General features: G+C 42.6%; 1 non-coding gene and 1 pseudogene across 1 annotated transcript; one reads left to right on the top strand and one right to left on the bottom strand.

Annotated features, from left to right (window-relative positions):
- LOC145401986 (maltase-glucoamylase-like) overlaps positions 1–17,031 on the top strand; it is a 426,725-nt pseudogene that overhangs the window by 296,273 nt on the left and 113,421 nt on the right.
- On the bottom strand, positions 8,623–8,741 carry LOC145402491 (5S ribosomal RNA). Its single transcript, XR_013897786.1, has one exon. It is a non-coding gene; the product is annotated as a 5S ribosomal RNA (ribosomal RNA).

Below are 17,031 nucleotides of genomic sequence, written 5' to 3'. Positions count from 1 at the left end.
GAGGACGGGGAAGGAAATATAACACTGGTCTACATTTTTTTTTTTTCTGGCATGGACTTTGATAATGGATTTTGACTAATTTTGGGGTGCGAATCCGAAAATGAGCTCAGAATTGCTCTATCACATCTAGTTTCATGCCACGGGTATGCAATATTTTTTTCAATGAACCTATTAAGGTCCTTAGGTGTTGCACTTTGGGAGAAGAGGAGGAAGACAGTTCCAGAGGAAGCGGGAGAGAAGGGAGAGTAGAAGAGTGGAGATAAGAGTGGAATCTTTGAATGTGGGCACGATGACGGGTAAAGGGAGAGAGGTGGCCGATATGATGGAGAGGAGAAAGTTGGATATACTGTGTGTGCAGGAAACAAAATGGCAGGGAAGTAAAGCGAGGATGATTAGAGGATGGTTTAAGTTGTTTTACCATGGCGTGGATGGGAGGTGAAATGGTGTAGGGGTTATAGTGAAGGAAAAGTATATATACATTGTGTAATGGAGGTGAAGAGAGTGTCGGATAGAGTAATGAGCTTGAGGATAGAAACTGAGGGGGTCCTGATTAATGTCATCAGTGCATACGCCCCGCAAGTGAGGTGTGACTTGGAGGAAAAGGAAGAGTTTTGGAGTGAAGTAGAGGAAGTGACTCAAAGCATAACCAGGGAGGAAAGAGTGGTTATGGGAGCGGATTTAAATGGGCATGTTGGAGAAGGAAATAGTGGTGACGAGAAGGTGATAGGCAGGTACGGTGTCGGGGAGAGGAACGCTGAGGGTCAGATGGTTGTTGATTTTTCAAAACGGATGGAGATGGCTGTAGTAAACACTTATTTCAAGAAGAAGGAGGAGCACAGGAATACGTATAAGAGTGGGGGAAGGAGGACTCATATAGATTATATCCTATGTAGGAGATGCAATTTGAAATAATTCAGTGATTGTAAGGTAGTGCCGGGGTAGAGTGTAGTAAGACAGCATAGGGTGTTGGTTGGAAAGATGAGTTTGAAAGTGAAGACAAGGAGGAAAGTGAAAGCTGAACCAAGGATTAGGTGGTGGAAGCTGAAGGAGCAAGACTTCAGTAGTAAATTTAGGGATGAGGTGAGCCAGGCTTTCGGAGGCAGGGAAGACGAGGACGGATGGGCAGTTATCTCAGAAGTGGTGAGGGAGAAAGCCAAGAAGGTACTTGGGGTGACATCGGGACAGAGGAGGGAAGACAAGGAGACTTGGTGGTGGAATGAGGAAGTACAGGATAGCATAAATAGGAAGAAGCAGGCAAAGAAGAATATGGATAGACACAGAGACGAAGAAAGCATTCGGAAGTATAAGGAGACGAGGATGATAGCCAAGAAAGAGGTTGCTAAGGCAAAAGAAAAGGTATACCAGAAGCTGTAGGAGAAGTTGAATGGTAGAGATGGGGAAAAAGACCTGTACCGATTAGCCAGGCAGAGAGACAGAGCTGGGCGGGATGTGCAGCATGTTAGAATGATAAAGGATGCAGATGGCAATGTACTGACAAGTGAGGAGAGTGTACTGAGAAGGTGGAAGGAGTATTTCGAAGAGTTGATGAATATAGAAAATATGAGAGAGGGATGGTTGAAAGAGTTGGAGGTAGTAAGTCAGGAAATGCATGAGATCAGCAGAGAGGAAGTGAGGAATGCCATGAAAAGGATGAGAGATGGCAAGGCAGTGGGCCCAGATGGTATACCAGTGGAAGCATGGAGGAGCTTAGGAGAGATGGCTGTGACGTGGTTTACCAGATTGTTTAACAAAATCCTGGAGGGTGAGAGGATGCCGGAAGAGTGGAGGAAAAGTATTCTAGTTCCGATTTTCAAGAACAAGGGTAATATGCAGTGCTGCAGCAACTACAGAGGTATAAAGCTGATCAGCCATGCAATGAAGATATGGGAAAGAGTGGTGGAAGCTAGGCTGAGAAGAGAAGAGAGGATCTGCGAGGAGCAATTTGGTTTCATGTCAGGGGGAAATGCTATAGACGCCATATTTGCTTTGAGAATGGTGATGGAGAAGTACAGAGAAGGCCAGAAGGAGCTGCATTGTGTGTTTATGGACTTGGAGAAGGCTTATGATAGGGTACCGAGAGAGGAACTGTGGTACTGTATGAGATAGTCAGGAGTGGCAGAGAAGTACGTGAGGGTGGTGAAGGACATGTACGACGATAGTGTAACAGCAGTGAGATGTGCAGTAGGAATGACTGAGGGTTTCAAGGTGGAGGTGGGACTGCATCAAGGATCGACTTTGAGCCCATTCTTGTTTGTAATGGTGATGGACAGATTGACAGATGAGATTAGACAGGAGCCTCCGTGGACAATGATGTTTGCGGACGACATTGTGATACGTAGTGAGAGCCGGGAAGAAGCTGAGGCAGAGCTTGAGAGATGGAGATATGCACTGGAGAGAAGGGGAATGAAAGTAAGCAGAAGCAAGACTCAGTACATGTGTATAAATGAGAGAGATGACAGGGGAACCGTGAGGCTGCAAGGTGTAGAGGTGGCAAAGGTTGATAAATTCAAATACTTGAGGTGAACTGTACAAAATAACGGAGAGTGTGGTAGAGAGGTAAAAAAGAGAGTGCAGGCGGGATGGAGTGGGTGGAGAAAGGTGACAGGAGTGATCTGTGACAGAAGGGTCTCTGCAGAATGAAAGGAAAAGTTTATAAGACTGTAGTGAGGCCAGCCATGTTGTACGGAATGGAGACTACCACTGACAAAAAGACAGGAGGCACAGTTGGAGGTAGCAGAATTGTAAGATGTTGCGTTTTTCACTAGGAGTGACGAGGTTGGACAAAATTAGAAATGAACATATTTGAGGGACAGCGCACCTAAGTCAGTCTGGGGACAAAGCTAGAGAGGCGAGACTGAGATGGTTTGGACATGTGCAGAGGAGGGATGAGGACTATGTCGGGAGGAGGATGCTGGAATTGGAGTTACCAGGCAGGAGAATGAGAGGAAGGCCAAAGAAAAGGTTTATGGATGTAATGAAGGAGGACATGCGGGTGGTAGGTGTAAGTAAAGAAGATGCAGAAGACAGAGTAACACGGAGACGGGTGATCCGATGTAGCGACCCTTAAGGGGCGAGCCGAAAGAAGAAGAAAAAGAAGAAGGTGTTGCACTTTGGGAGAGCAAACTTAGTTTATTTGCCTAAACCTAAGCCTAATTTTGCCTTTACATATTTACATCTATTCCATAGTCTTTGTTTATGTCTTTGAGGACTGGATAAAGGAGGAGGGGAGGGCAAAGGGGCCTCGCAAGTGGCCTCATCTTTCCTCAAGTAGAGAAGAACAAATCGATGTAGATTTTCATCTGTCAGAAACTTCGTTAGGCCAACATTCATTGTTCAGTGAGTTTGAGTTGAACGATTTAATTCGAGAACAATTGCCAGAACAATCTTCCGAGTTGTTGGCTTCAAGGCTAAAAGAATAAAATCATCATGGTACTATCGTCTCATTTTATCGTAACAGAGAAGAGAAGCTGCGAAAGTACTTCACTTCAGATGACAAACTTGTATATTGCAACGATGTTAAAGGACTTCTTTTGGAAATGGGATTATCAAGATGTGTATCCGATGAATGGAGACTTTTCATCGTCAGTTCAAAAAGAAGCCTAAAATGTGTCTTGCTTCACAATGGTAACACTGTCGGATCAATTCCTGTATGGCACTCAGTGACCCTTAAAGAGGAATATGCCAACATAAAAGTTGTTCTGGAAAAGTTGAAATACAACGATCATGCTTGGTTGATTTGTGTTGATTTAAAAACGGTGAACTTCCTTTTAGGGCAACAAAGCAGCTACATGAAATACCCGTGCTATCTCTGTTACTGGGATTGTAGTGCAAAGGAAGAGCACTGGGTTAAGGATGGGTGGCCATTAAGAGACAGCTTGACACCTGGACATAAGAACATTATAAATGAGCCATTGGTAGATCCGGAAAATGTCATTCTGCCGCAACTTCATATCAGGTTTGGCATAATGAAGCAATTTGTTAAGGCTCTTGATCACTCCGGGAACTGTTTCAGCTATATATGCTTAGCTTTCCCTGAGCTAAGTGAAGAGAAGAAAAAAGCCGGAATATTCGATGGCCCTCAAATCAGAAAGTTGCGTAACGATCCACAGTTTGTTGTCTCAATGTCTCCTATTGAGGAAAGAGCCTGGAAAGCATTTGCTAATGATGTCAAAAACTTTTTAGGAAACCGGAAATCACACAACTACAAAGAAATCGTGAAAGAGCTCTTGTCCAGTCTGCAAGCAATGGGATGCAAGATGAGCATCAAATTGCATTACTTGCATAGCCATTTGGACAAGTTTCCAGAAAATCTTGGCCATGTGAGCCAAGAGCAAGGTGAGCGTTTTCACCAGGATATCAAAGTAATGGAAGAACACTACCAAGGCCGATGGGACTGTAATATGATGGCTGATTACTGCTGGAGCCTTATGAGAGATGTTCCAGATGCTGCAACCAAAAGAATGTCTTTGAGGAAAACATTTTACAATTGAAATAACCCAGTGGTGTTACTGACTGTTTTTACTTTTTAGAGAATAAAATTAAACTCTTGTTTTAACATTGTGTTACTTATCTATGGACCTATGGTTTACCAATTTTGCTTTTTTAAAATTATTGGATGATAAAACGGCAATGTGAAATAAAAACAAAAAGAGCACTGTTGTTTGAGTATCATATTTCCAATAAATTGAATCATTTTACTCTGCTAATTCTTTAAACTTTAGCGCAAAAAGCGAATTTTCAACAAACGTACGGCATACCATATCCCAAAAACCTGATGTGATAGACACAAACTGATACCAAATTCGGATTCAACACCCCAAAATGACCCAAAATCCGTTGCAAAATGTCCCGCCAGAAAAATTGTGTTGACCAGTGATAATTGAATGAATGGACGAAACAAAATTACTTCACCATTTCCATACTCACGAAACATATCCTCTCCCATTTCTCCCAGTTCAGTTCCCATCATCCATTCCCCACTGTTTCACGTATTTCCACCATTTCAGTTATTTCCACCATTGCCATTCCCACTGCAGGTTCCGCCGTGACCGCCGGCAGCAACGACCAGTTCCTGTGGGGGTCCGGGTTCATGGTGTCGCCCGTGCTGGAGGAGGGGCAGGTGGAGAGGCAGGTGTACCTCCCACAGGACAACTGGTTTGATTACTATACGGTGAGTAGCAGTGTCGGAGAGGGTGTAGGACAGTTAGTGGTAGGGTGTGGGAAAGCGTTGGAGAATGGGAGAAAGAAGGAGGAAGGAGAAATGACTAGTAAAATGTAGGAAGTGAGAAGGAGTGAGACATGAAGGGTGTTGAAAGGAATGGGAGGGTGTTTCAGGGAGTGATAGGGACAAGGGCTAAGTGGCAGGGTGTAAGTGTGAGATGGAGAGTGAGGAAGAGAGTGTACAAGAGAGTGGAAAGGAGAGACTGACGTACTTCCTGCAGTAGGAAGTTTAGGGGGAGGATGTGGGAAAGTGATGGCGAGACTGGGATCTCGGGGATGAGAGGGAACTGTGAGAGTGAGGGAAAGTGAATGAGGGAGTGGACGAGGACGAGAAGGGTCATAAGGAGAGGGGGTGGAAGGGAGAAGGATCGACGGTGCTGGAGGGAGCGAGAGAGTGTGGAAAAGGGAGGGAAAGAGTGGGAATGAGTGGGAAGATGTAGAAGAGTAAAGAGCAAGAGACAGTAGCTGAAAATACACATTACCTCCAGGGCCTGAACCTGAGACTATCAAATGTCAAGCCAGTCCACTGTCACCGTAGCGGATCATAATGACTTTAGCTAGGTTCTGTTATTGAGAGAGAGCGAGAGAGAGAGAGAGAGAGAGGAGGGAAGTAGACCAAGAATAAAAAGCGAACAAAACTCCATTGAAAACTAACACTCGGCTGCTCTAAAGCCTTGTACTACTTAGGAGAAAAAAAAAAAAAATGAAAATGAGGCGGTAGTCACGGATCCTCCCTTCCTCAGATACAGTATTATCCCATTGTGGTTATATGCCTTTGTCTCGCGTGCAGTCGATGGACATTATTCTAGCTTTCAAAAAAATGCCTAAGAAAGGAAAAAGAAAAGTCCATAAATTTTGATACGCATTATATTCCTCCAGCACTGATAAAAAAATATCTGAATCCCATGACGCTTCCTCCTTTGTAAAAACTCCCAACAGATCCTCTTTATCCTTCCCCCAGTCATCCCAGAGGCAATGAAAAGGTACTCATGTTGTGACGTCACTGGTAGTCATGGCAACCTAGAGGACAGTTGTTAGAGCTTACCAGAGTACTACTATTGTCGTGGTGGTATTGAACAGAAAGAGTTTCAGAAATATACTCCGAGAGGTGTGATTGTTACATATAGATTCAAAGAGAGAGAGAGAGAGAGAGAGAGAGAGAGAGAGAGAGAGAGAAAGTTTAAATACGATTTAAATACGTTATATTACGCTCATAAATATAAATGATCGATAACGTACTTTACACAGCTTACGCGCGATCTACAGTAAATCCTCTCGATAATTTTGAGAAAATGTGTAGAGAATTAGGCACATTTGCATACTGCTACTACTTACAACCACCAACACTACTGTTGCTATTACTACTACTTCTATTACTACTACTACCACTACTACTGTTATTATTACTATCATTACTACTATTACTAATGGCAATAATAATAAACTAGGTGTCAAGGTTCTTCCTATGCATTCAGTAAAAACATGGAAACTGCACTCCCAACCCTGTGATATGCCGATTTCGTTTAAATCCATGTGCTCACTTTCCCGTGTTTCTGATCGTTTTTATTTCTGGGAGGGCGCTGAACCCCCTACCCTAGAATCCATGGGGAGGTCTGGCTCTTGAAATATTGCATTACCGATGTATCATATGCATTAATATATCAAAGTCATATCTGTCTTCATTTCACGATTTCTGAGAATTTTTGATTTGGTGAGGGTCGCTGCCTTCCACTAAGAATCGTGGCTGGAAAACTGTATATAATGAAAGACCTTCGGGGCAGTCAGACGAACTCACGTAGGAAGCTTCATTGAAATTCATCAGAGAGCCTAGGCGGAGTTCACACACACACACACACACACACACACACACACACACACACACACACACACGGACGCGCGCGCGCGCTGAATCTCGCTCATCTGTATTGGGCGAATTACCGAAAATGATAGCATACTGTTTCGGATGATTAATGCTAGTAATAATAATAATAATAATAATAATAATAATAATAACAATGGTAGTAACAATAATAATGATACTACTACTACTACTACTACTAACTAGAATGGCACTCAGTAGAGCCGCATACCTCCGCCAACGCCCTATCTCGCAATGTTAACCCGCGCTGTCCCGAGGACATACTTCCACGTCCTCACGTTTTGTCACAGCTAATCCCGAGGACGTACTTCAACGTCCTGCAATTGCAAGGTTCATAATTTCCACAATTTTCAATTTTTGCGAGTCATTTTTGGTACGTATACACGGGACACCTTCCTCAAGATGCCAGGCAGAGACAATGCCTTACCCAGCATGACCTCCTCCCCCCCCCTGCATGCCCTTTTCTCAGCAATTCACCTGTTATCAGTGACCTGGCCAGTATAGCCATGTCATGCCACGGTACGAAATTCAGGGCCAGAGTGATTCCCCAATCAATGACAATGTGGAGGACAAACTTTACATAGCATTAGAGGAAGAAACAGTTAGAAATGATGATCAGGTAATGTGGCAAAAAAAGGTCAGGTATTAGTGAGTGAAACAATGCTTATAATGCCTATATTACTGCTTGAAAACCAATATACTCTTGTACTACATATAAATTCGCAACAGTAAATAAATAAATACCGTTTATGAGTGGTGTGAAATAGTTATCCTCCCATAGAACTCGTTTTCTTTGGTGCCAGCCTGATAGAAAACCCAGTAAGGTAAGGAGGCTCTCCTACCTGTAATGAGCATTTTAAACCTCAGGTGAGCGATTTCTCTATGAATTTTCGATGTTTCTCACCAAAAGCGAAAGTTTTAGCACAAAAAAAAAAGGGGTCGAAAAATGGTCGGGATTGGGGGGTACCAGTGGTCAAAAAGTGGTCGGGACGGGGCGGGTTAAAGAATGTGAAAAAAAAAAATCCTGGATCCGCACCTTTATCCGGATCTGCACCAAAATTTAATGGAGTGTATTCTGGGACCGCCTGGGAACACCAGATGCTGTTGGCATCCCTACATGTCAAGTGGGGTTGTTGGAGGATTAGTGCCCCTCCCTGTAAAACAATTAACTCTAAGCCGTTGGCCACCCCGTTTGGGATACATGGCGTCTGGCAATGATGATGATGATGTATTCTGGGCCAAGGCCCATTCTTCTAACAAGTTTCGTGGAAATCTGTCGAGTGGTTTTTGTGTTATCTTGCTCACAAACCAACCAACCAACAAACAAACAAACGGACAGGGGTGAAAACATAACCTCCTTGGCGGAGGTAATAATAATAATAATAATAATAATAATAATGAATATCATTTTTCATTCATTGCCAGACGCCATGTATCCCAAACGGGGTGGTCAAGGGCTTAGAGTTAATTGTTTTACAGGGAGGGGCACTTATCCTTCACCAACCCCACTTGACACGTAGGGATGCCAACAGCATCTGGTGTTCCCAGGCGGTCACCCATCCAAGTACTAACCAGACCCAACGTTGCTTAACTTCGCTGATCGGATGGGAAGCTGTGTACTCAACGTGGTATTGCCGTTGGCAATTATTATTATTATTGTTATTATTATTATTGCATGGTGATTCACTTGAATGAGGCCCTTGAATTATATAAATATTTGTTATTAATGAACTGATTTGTATGAAATTTGGTTCTTATTTTAATTACGCTGTATGCAGAGTTCCACCAAGTCTTGATGGAGGTCTCTCATCATTTAAAGACAATTAAACTCACAGTAGTGTTCCAAATTAGAGAATCTTCGGTTTACTTTATCTTCTGCGATGGCAGCAATCTCCGTCTTAATGTTTTCTTTTGGCTGTTCAAATGTGCAATGCATTTTTTAAATCCCCTTCCCTTGAGATGTCCTCACAGCCATGACAAACTCTCGATTCGAAGATTAAAAAATATGCGATCAGTTTTCGGGTATGGCATGAATACTAGACCCCTGCAGGTGACCAGCGGATGTCTACTCAGCGACGCACTGGTGGAAGAGCATTACATTTCCACTGTCTATTTCATGTAGTTCAAATGCTGGGGTGTTTCACAAATGCAGGATATGACTGGCAGTGGCTGAAGTATAAAAGTACAGAAGTTCATTTAAGCCCGTTCAATATTGACAAACATATTGATGTTATCCTGGGGCCTCCGAGTAGTGAAACACTCTGTATTTAATAATAATAATAATAATAATAATAATAATAACAACCTTGTTATTTTTATATTGCATTTTTAACAGTACATCCGAGGAGTGACCGGGGTTCACAACTCGCATAATATCGTTCAATGTGAACAACTAGTCACTCTCTTCATAAATACTGGACTTAAGTAACCTAGCTTCGGATCCTTAAGCCCTGATACGGAAGAAAAGATTAAATGATAGACGTATTTTAACACACATGCCAGGTTGCTCGGGGGTGTACTGTTTTCAGTCCCCTTTCTGTGTGTGTGTGTGTGTGTGTGTGTGTGTGTGTGTGTGTGTGTGAACGATATAACAGAAAAACAAAAACGATATAGCCCAATCTTAGTCAGGCAAGAATGGAGTGATTCGAATTTTGAGAACAATAGGTTGAAAGCCAAGCCAGGGGAAGGCCACTTGAAACAGATCTGATCCGGCTTCGACCAAACTTGGTGGGAGGATTGCACGTGGGGTAAAGATGAAGCCATTTGATTTTAAGAACAAACGGCCAAAGGTTAAGGTCACAGGACAGGCGAATATCGTTACAGTATCAGATACGTAGGGTGCGGGTGTTGCACTTTCTGGTTGTTCCTTTATACTCGTATTTCTTTTGTATTCCTTACTTAACATTCAGCACAAGCCTTTACCAGCACTGAGGAACGATGTCGCTGAAGACCAAGTAGGAATGGGTAGACTGTGGCTAGTAGTCATAAAATGTTGTTGACAGTGGGCTAAATCAGGTATTGACCAATGGATTCACACGGGACTACACCAAGATGGCTCTGTGGTAAAGAGTTTCAAGCGAATAGCCGTGTTTTCTAGGTAAGGGATAAGAAAGTTAGATTTTGATGTGGAATATAGCCCCAAAACATGAGGGTGAGTTATGAACCGTTATATATATATATATATATATATATATATATATATATATATATATATATATATATATATATATATATATATATATATATTGTTACGGAACAGAGAGAGATAATGAACACTTCAAGTGAGAATACTAAAATCACTACTGTCCCGCAAAGTTCCAGGTTCAAAACAAAAGAGTTAGGTAAAATTACAAGTTAAAGTTTAATGCTTAAACTACCGTAACAACTAAACATTCAGGACTCATAAGGATAATGTAATGGCAAAACAGGTTACATATATGGTTAACTGCAATAGCCTCTATTAACATGAATTTAGCAAGAGCAATTTTATCTAAGTCAACCCTGATAAATGAGAAAACCGGATAATACTCAGTTAAAACAAGATATATTATTACAGATACAAAATATTATTAATAATGACTGACATCAAAAACTCTACATGAATCACAAAGACCCTACCAGGACCACGAATCAACGCCTCAGGCTATACAGTACAAGAAAAATGGTAATAACACTTATACTCAAATTATACAGCAGCTAGATGATTGGAGACTTCCTGAGTACTCACAAAAATACACTATACAGGGGAGGACAGAGATGTGAACAAAATGAGGAGTAGATCTAAGGGGCAATTAATGCAGAGACTGAGCTCATTATATAGGGGGCCGGCAGAGCTTGATTCAACTTGCAAGAAGGACACGGAAATGAAGGCACAGGGGAGGAAGAGTTGACAGTCCTGCTCTGAACAACAGAAAGAACGACTTACTCTACTATAAGGGGAGAAGGGAGGAGTGAGGTAGAACACGCAAGCCTGGCCACTATGGAAGCCACGAGGCGAATCGTGATCAAACATGCAGCATACTGTACGTTAGAATTATACAAAGGATGATGAAATCATAGGCTATGTAACACCTCCCCACAAAGAAAAAGAAATTTACAAAGGAAATTTCTTATTACTCTAAAACAATCTGTCTAAAGTCTAGATAAGCAATCTGCAATAACATTTTCTTTCCCCTTGACATGTTGTATGTCTAATGAATACTCCTGAAAAGTAGACTCCATCTTGTCAATCTCTGATTTTTATATTTAAACTTACTAAGGAATTTCAGTGGGTTATGATCGGTATAAATGACTATGGGGTCAAGACCAGAACACAAATAAAATGAAAAATGCGGTAAACCCAAAATCAAGGCCAAAAGCTCTTTCTCAATAGTTGAGTAGTTCTTTTGAGGTGGAGTGAACTTCTTACTCTAATAAGATACAGGGTGTTCAATACCCTGATCATCTTCTTGCAGCAAAACAGCCCCAGCTCCTGTATCACTTGCATCAACAGCCATCTTAAAAGGCTTAGCAAAATTTGGAGTAGCGAGCACTGGCTGACTTAATAGGATAGCTTTAAGTTTACTGAAAGAGGATTCACAGTTATCGGTCCAGACAAATTTAACTCCCTATTCCAGTAGGTCTGTAAGTGGTGATACAAGAATTGAAAATTTAAGAACAAATCTCCTGTAATAACCTACCATTCCCAAAAATCTTTGTAGCTCGTTCCTACTTTTAGGGAACATCACTTATAACTTGAACCTTAGCTCCTGGTGGTGCAACATGTCCATCACCAATTACGTACCCAAGGTACTGAACTTTAGCTTGACCAAACTCACACTTTGATAAATTAGCTACAAGATTAGCCTGAACCAAACGCTCAAGAAATTTACTGACATGGCATAGTTGATCTTTCCAGTTGTCACTGAAGATTAATACATCATCAATATAAACAACACACCCTGCCAAACCCTCTGTTACAACATTCATGAGCTTCTGAAAAGTGGCTGGTGCATTCTTCATACCATATGGCATTACAGAACATGCAAAAGTCTTTCCTAGTGTTACAAAACATGATATCTCCCTAGCACGTTCAGTCATAGGTACTTGCCAGTATCCCTTTAACAAATCAAATTTACTTATGTACCTAGTCTTTCCGATCTTGTCTATGCAATCTTCCACGCGAGGGAGAGGGTAAGTGTCTGTTTTGGTTATCTGATTAACACGTCTGTAGTCGATGCAAAGCCGTTGTGACCCACCTGGCTTAGGGACTAGAGTAACAGGAGAACTCCACTCGCTCTGACAGGGCTCAATCATCTTGTGGTCCAACAGGTAGCCAAGCTCCTTCTGGATGAGAGGAACTTTCACTGGGTTCACACGGTAAGGAGGCAGTTTAATTGGCTTTGCGTCTCCAACATCGACATCATGCATCAACACAGTGGTTCTTCCTGGAGTGGCACAGAACACTTGCGGGTACTCCTGCAGTAATGCCGAAAACTCCTGCCTTTCCTCAGGAGCTAGATGAGAAAGCTTAGTCTGGAGATCATTCATGATATCAGGATTCTTCCCCAAACTATCACTCAGGCTCTTACTGCATGGGAGAGCTTCACTTGCAGACTCGGGTGGAACAGCTACAGTGCAGACTGGGTTATTTTCGTCCCGCCTGTGATATAACTTTAGCATGTTGATGTGACAAAGTTGCTTGTTCTTTCTACGATCTGGTGTGGCGATGACATAGTTGACATCACTGAGTTTTTTCTCCACGAAATAAGGACCACTATACTTGGCTTGAAGAGGTTGCCCATGCACCGGTAGCAGAATCAAAACCTGATCTCCTGGCTGAAAGTGGCGTAACCTGGACTTCTTACCATACCAAGACTTCATCTTCTCCTGAGCAGCTCCTAAATCCTCTCTCGCCAGCAGTAAAGCAGTGGACAGCCGTTCTTTGAAGTTCATCACATACTCCAGCAGGTTGACGTCATCTTCCTCCGACAGCCAGCATTCCTTGAGTAGCTTAAGGGCTCCTCTTACTTCATGGCCAAACAGTAGTTCAAAGGGTGAGAAGCCCAGTGATTCATTTGGAGATTCTCTTGCGGCAAATACAACGAATGGGAGACCTTTATCCCAGTCTTTCTGATGTTCCAAACAGTATTTCCTGAGCATCGATTTGAGTGTTTGATGATATCTCTCCAACGCTCCTTGGGTCTGGGGATGGTAAGCTGAAGACGTGATCTGGGCGATGCCCAACTCTTTCAGAGACTGCTTGAAAACATTTGACATGAAATTACTTCCCCGGTCTGACTGTACAGCTCCGTTCAGAAGTTTGTACTACACCCATTGTTTAAAGCGCTAGTCCCGGCCCCTCCTTCCCCGGCGACAGGTTACAGCTTCGAACCTCCCTCGAGCATCCAGAAATTGGGTAGTATCCAAGCAGTGTCATTCACTCACCAACTGTTAAATGAGATGAAAATGTTATTTTCATACTCGTAGATATCATTCGATCTTACTCCTGATTAAAGTATGTTTATATTTGCCTGCCTCAGAAAATATAATACAATAATAAATAGCAGAAAAAGCACGTAGCCTACCAGAATATGAGAAGGTCGGCTATGAATCAATGTAATTATGCGAGCTAGTCAGTTATCATGTCTTACTCCCTAGACACGGGCAATATTTCAGCGAACCATCTTAGCTCAGTATCTATGAACAGTTCTACAGCTTCAAGGAAAATCCAAGCAGCCAAAAATAATTTGTATGCAGTCAAGATCTTCAAACATTTAAGAAATATCTGAACAGCTAAAACTCATATTCATACTCAAAACTAGATGAAGACGATTGGTGGAGTCTAAAGAATAATGGAAATCACATGTTTTAAGATGTAGTAGCTTACATGATATTTCCCCTACATAACCATTGGTCTCTCTCTCTCTCTCTCTCTCTCTCTCTCTCTCTGGGGTGTGGAAGGGGGGAGGTTCAGCCGAGGTATTTGGGCTATCCTCTTCTCATAGGCTTCACGTGCCCCAGTAAGTCGACATGAATCGGCGAGACGACAAATTCGTGCTTAGAGGTCAAATTATCGCTCTACGTGATAATGGCTTTTCCATCAGGGCAATAGCGCATCAGCTTTGCCTCACTACAAAAACTGTAATGAAGTGGATAAAGAGATGGGAGGAGAGTGGCAACCTTCAGGACCAACGTCAGTCATAAGTCTTTTGTATTACAGTAGTGTTATGCTAATAATGAATAATTGTGAACAATAGCTCCCCATTATATTCCAGTGCTAATAGAAACTAAAAGTAGTTTTCGGTCCCTATGGAAGATTTCAGTGAAAATAGCTACGGTATATACAGTAGCGTAGGAAGGTGGCAGAGGGTGGGAGTGGGTTTGCAACCTTCTCGAGCATGAGTTTTTGGGAAGGTGGCAAATTACATCCTGAGTATATAATAAACGTTCCCATTTTACTTTTTGACGTGGTGTGGGTGATTAATGGAAAGAATCTACAACGGGTGTAAAAATAGTAAAAATTATTATGCATTATTTCCATGGCCAGGTATCCCCTACACTACGTCCACAATTACTAGTGGCTGCCAGAGCCAGTGGGCGGCGTCACGCATGATGGCCGATGTTAACTTCACTTCTTTTGTTGCTTTTTTCACGTCCACACACCTCACACCTGAATATTCATTATGCCTAGTAAATCCATGACTTACATGCAATACATAATGGTCCGTGATACTTTCCCAGCCAATGTTTGCTGGACTTTGTCTTGGTGTTTCACAAAATATCAGATTTCGGTTCAGTGATGCATTGTCCACACTGGGTGTGGGGGTGGGGATATGGAGGTGTGGGTGTGGCGGTGTCTTTTTGTGTGTGTGTGTGTGTGTGTGTGTGTGTGTGTGTGTGTGTGTGTGTGTGTGTGTGTGTGTGTGTGTGTGTGTGTGTGTGTGTGTGTGTGTGTGTGTGTGTGTGTGTGTGTGTGTGTGTGTGTGTGTGTGTGTGTGTGTGTGTGTGTGTGTGTGTGTGTGTGTGTGTGTGTGTGTGTGTGTGTGTGTGTGTGTGTGTGTGTGTGTGTGTGTGTGTGTGTGTGTGTGTGTGTGTGTGTGTGTGTGTGTGTGTGTGTGTGTGTGTGTGTGTGTGTGTGTGTGTGTGTGTGTGTGTGTGTGTGTGTGTGTGTGTGTGTGTGTGTGTGTGTGTGTGTGTGTGTGTGTGTGTGTGTGTGTGTGTGTGTGTGTGTGTGTGTGTGTGTGTGTGTGTGTGTGTGTGTGTGTGTGTGTGTGTGTGTGTGTGTGTGTGTGTGTGTGTGTGTGTGTGTGTGTGTGTGTGTGTGTGTGTGTGTGTGTGTGTGTGTGTGTGTGTGTGTGTGTGTGTGTGTGTGTGTGTGTGTGTGTGTGTGTGTGTCTGTGTGTGTGTGTGTGTGTGTGTGTGTGTGTGTGTGTGTGTGTGTGTGTGTGTGTGTGTGTGTGTGTGTGTGTGTGTGTGTGTGTGTGTGTGTGTGTGTGTGTGTGTGTGTGTGTGTGTGTGTGTGTGTAATCTCTTGAAACTCTTTGTATTGCATAAGGGCGAAAATTATAGATTAAGGGCATTGGAAATGGGACTTCTCTTGGAATGTGTGTGGAATGCGTAAAATGGGTTGAAGAAGGAATATTATGAATTGAGAAACTGTTGGTGTGAGGAAGCTTGTTGATAACATACAAGTATATAGTTGCATTGTCATGAAAAGAGAATGGATCTTGATAAGGTGGTGAAAAAGTAAATTTGAGTTTGAAAGCGAGCGAAGGTTAGGATGTTGTAATTGTCGTTATTGCAACCCCAGATTCATCTCGTTGCGATCCCAGTGGAAATCGGAAGCTTCTACCGGTCGCATCCATAAGTCTTTAGTTGAGCAACTTGTTTGTGACTTGTATTTTGTGTCGGAATCATGGCAGGGAATGGTGGTGACCACGTCTCAGTCTGACTACACTCATTATTTTTTTTTACTGAGGCGAAGATGCACTTGACAGGTTGGTGATGACTGGCTGAATGCAACATGTCCGAATAACATCGTTGTATTTCAAATAATTACCAAGTAACGTGGCGTTACCTGGTAATTATTTGAAATATAAGGATGAAATTCACACATGTTGCATTCAGCCAATCATCACCAACTTGGCAAGTGCATTTTCGCCTCAGTAAAAAAAATACTGAGTATAGGTGTGCTCGTGTCTCTCTGGGTAGGGAACTTTCTGAGGCGTGAATGTCTGGTGGTGGTTCAAGAAGGACGTTGTTTGGCTGAAGGGCTTGGATGGCTATGGTGCCTAACAACTAGGTGTTTATGCACTGTATGTGTCTGTGATTTACAGTGTTGGGCGATCTGTGATTTGTATTGTTCGATGGAGAGGTGCTATGTTGCCAAGATGCTCTTTATTGTGTTGGGCAGTTGTTCGTTTGTTTATTTTTTGATGGAGGTGATGCAACATGAAATTGCAAGGGTGGGATGGACATTGAGCTGACGTTATTCACTGTGGGTCTCTGGTATTCATTATGATCTTTGACAATATTTTTGCTTCTTGATGAAAGTGATCTATAATTATGATTTTGATGCATAGTGTACTTATTCTTTAAGGCTTTGTTTTGTGATGATGAAGCTTATCCATGTCAGATTCATGTCAGACCAAAGTATGCGGATTACACACACTTTCCAGGTTTAATACATGGTGCGCTGATTTATAATCTTTCTTCTTAACTCTGCTGACTCCCTTTGGCCTCTCTCTCCACACACACACACACACACACACACACACACACACACACACACACACACACACACACACACACACACACACACACACACACACACACACACACACACACACACACACACACACACACACACACACACACACACACACACACACACACACACACACACACACACACACACACACACACACACACACACACACACACACACACAC

The sequence above is a fragment of the Coenobita brevimanus genome, chromosome 57 (genome assembly GCF_032717465.1).
Source record: "Coenobita brevimanus isolate Jiangsu-jjx chromosome 57, ASM3271746v2, whole genome shotgun sequence".
Taxonomy (NCBI): domain Eukaryota; kingdom Metazoa; phylum Arthropoda; class Malacostraca; order Decapoda; family Coenobitidae; genus Coenobita; species Coenobita brevimanus.
The sequence above is the reverse complement of the archived record's forward strand: the minus strand, read 5'-3'. Positions and strand labels throughout refer to the sequence as shown.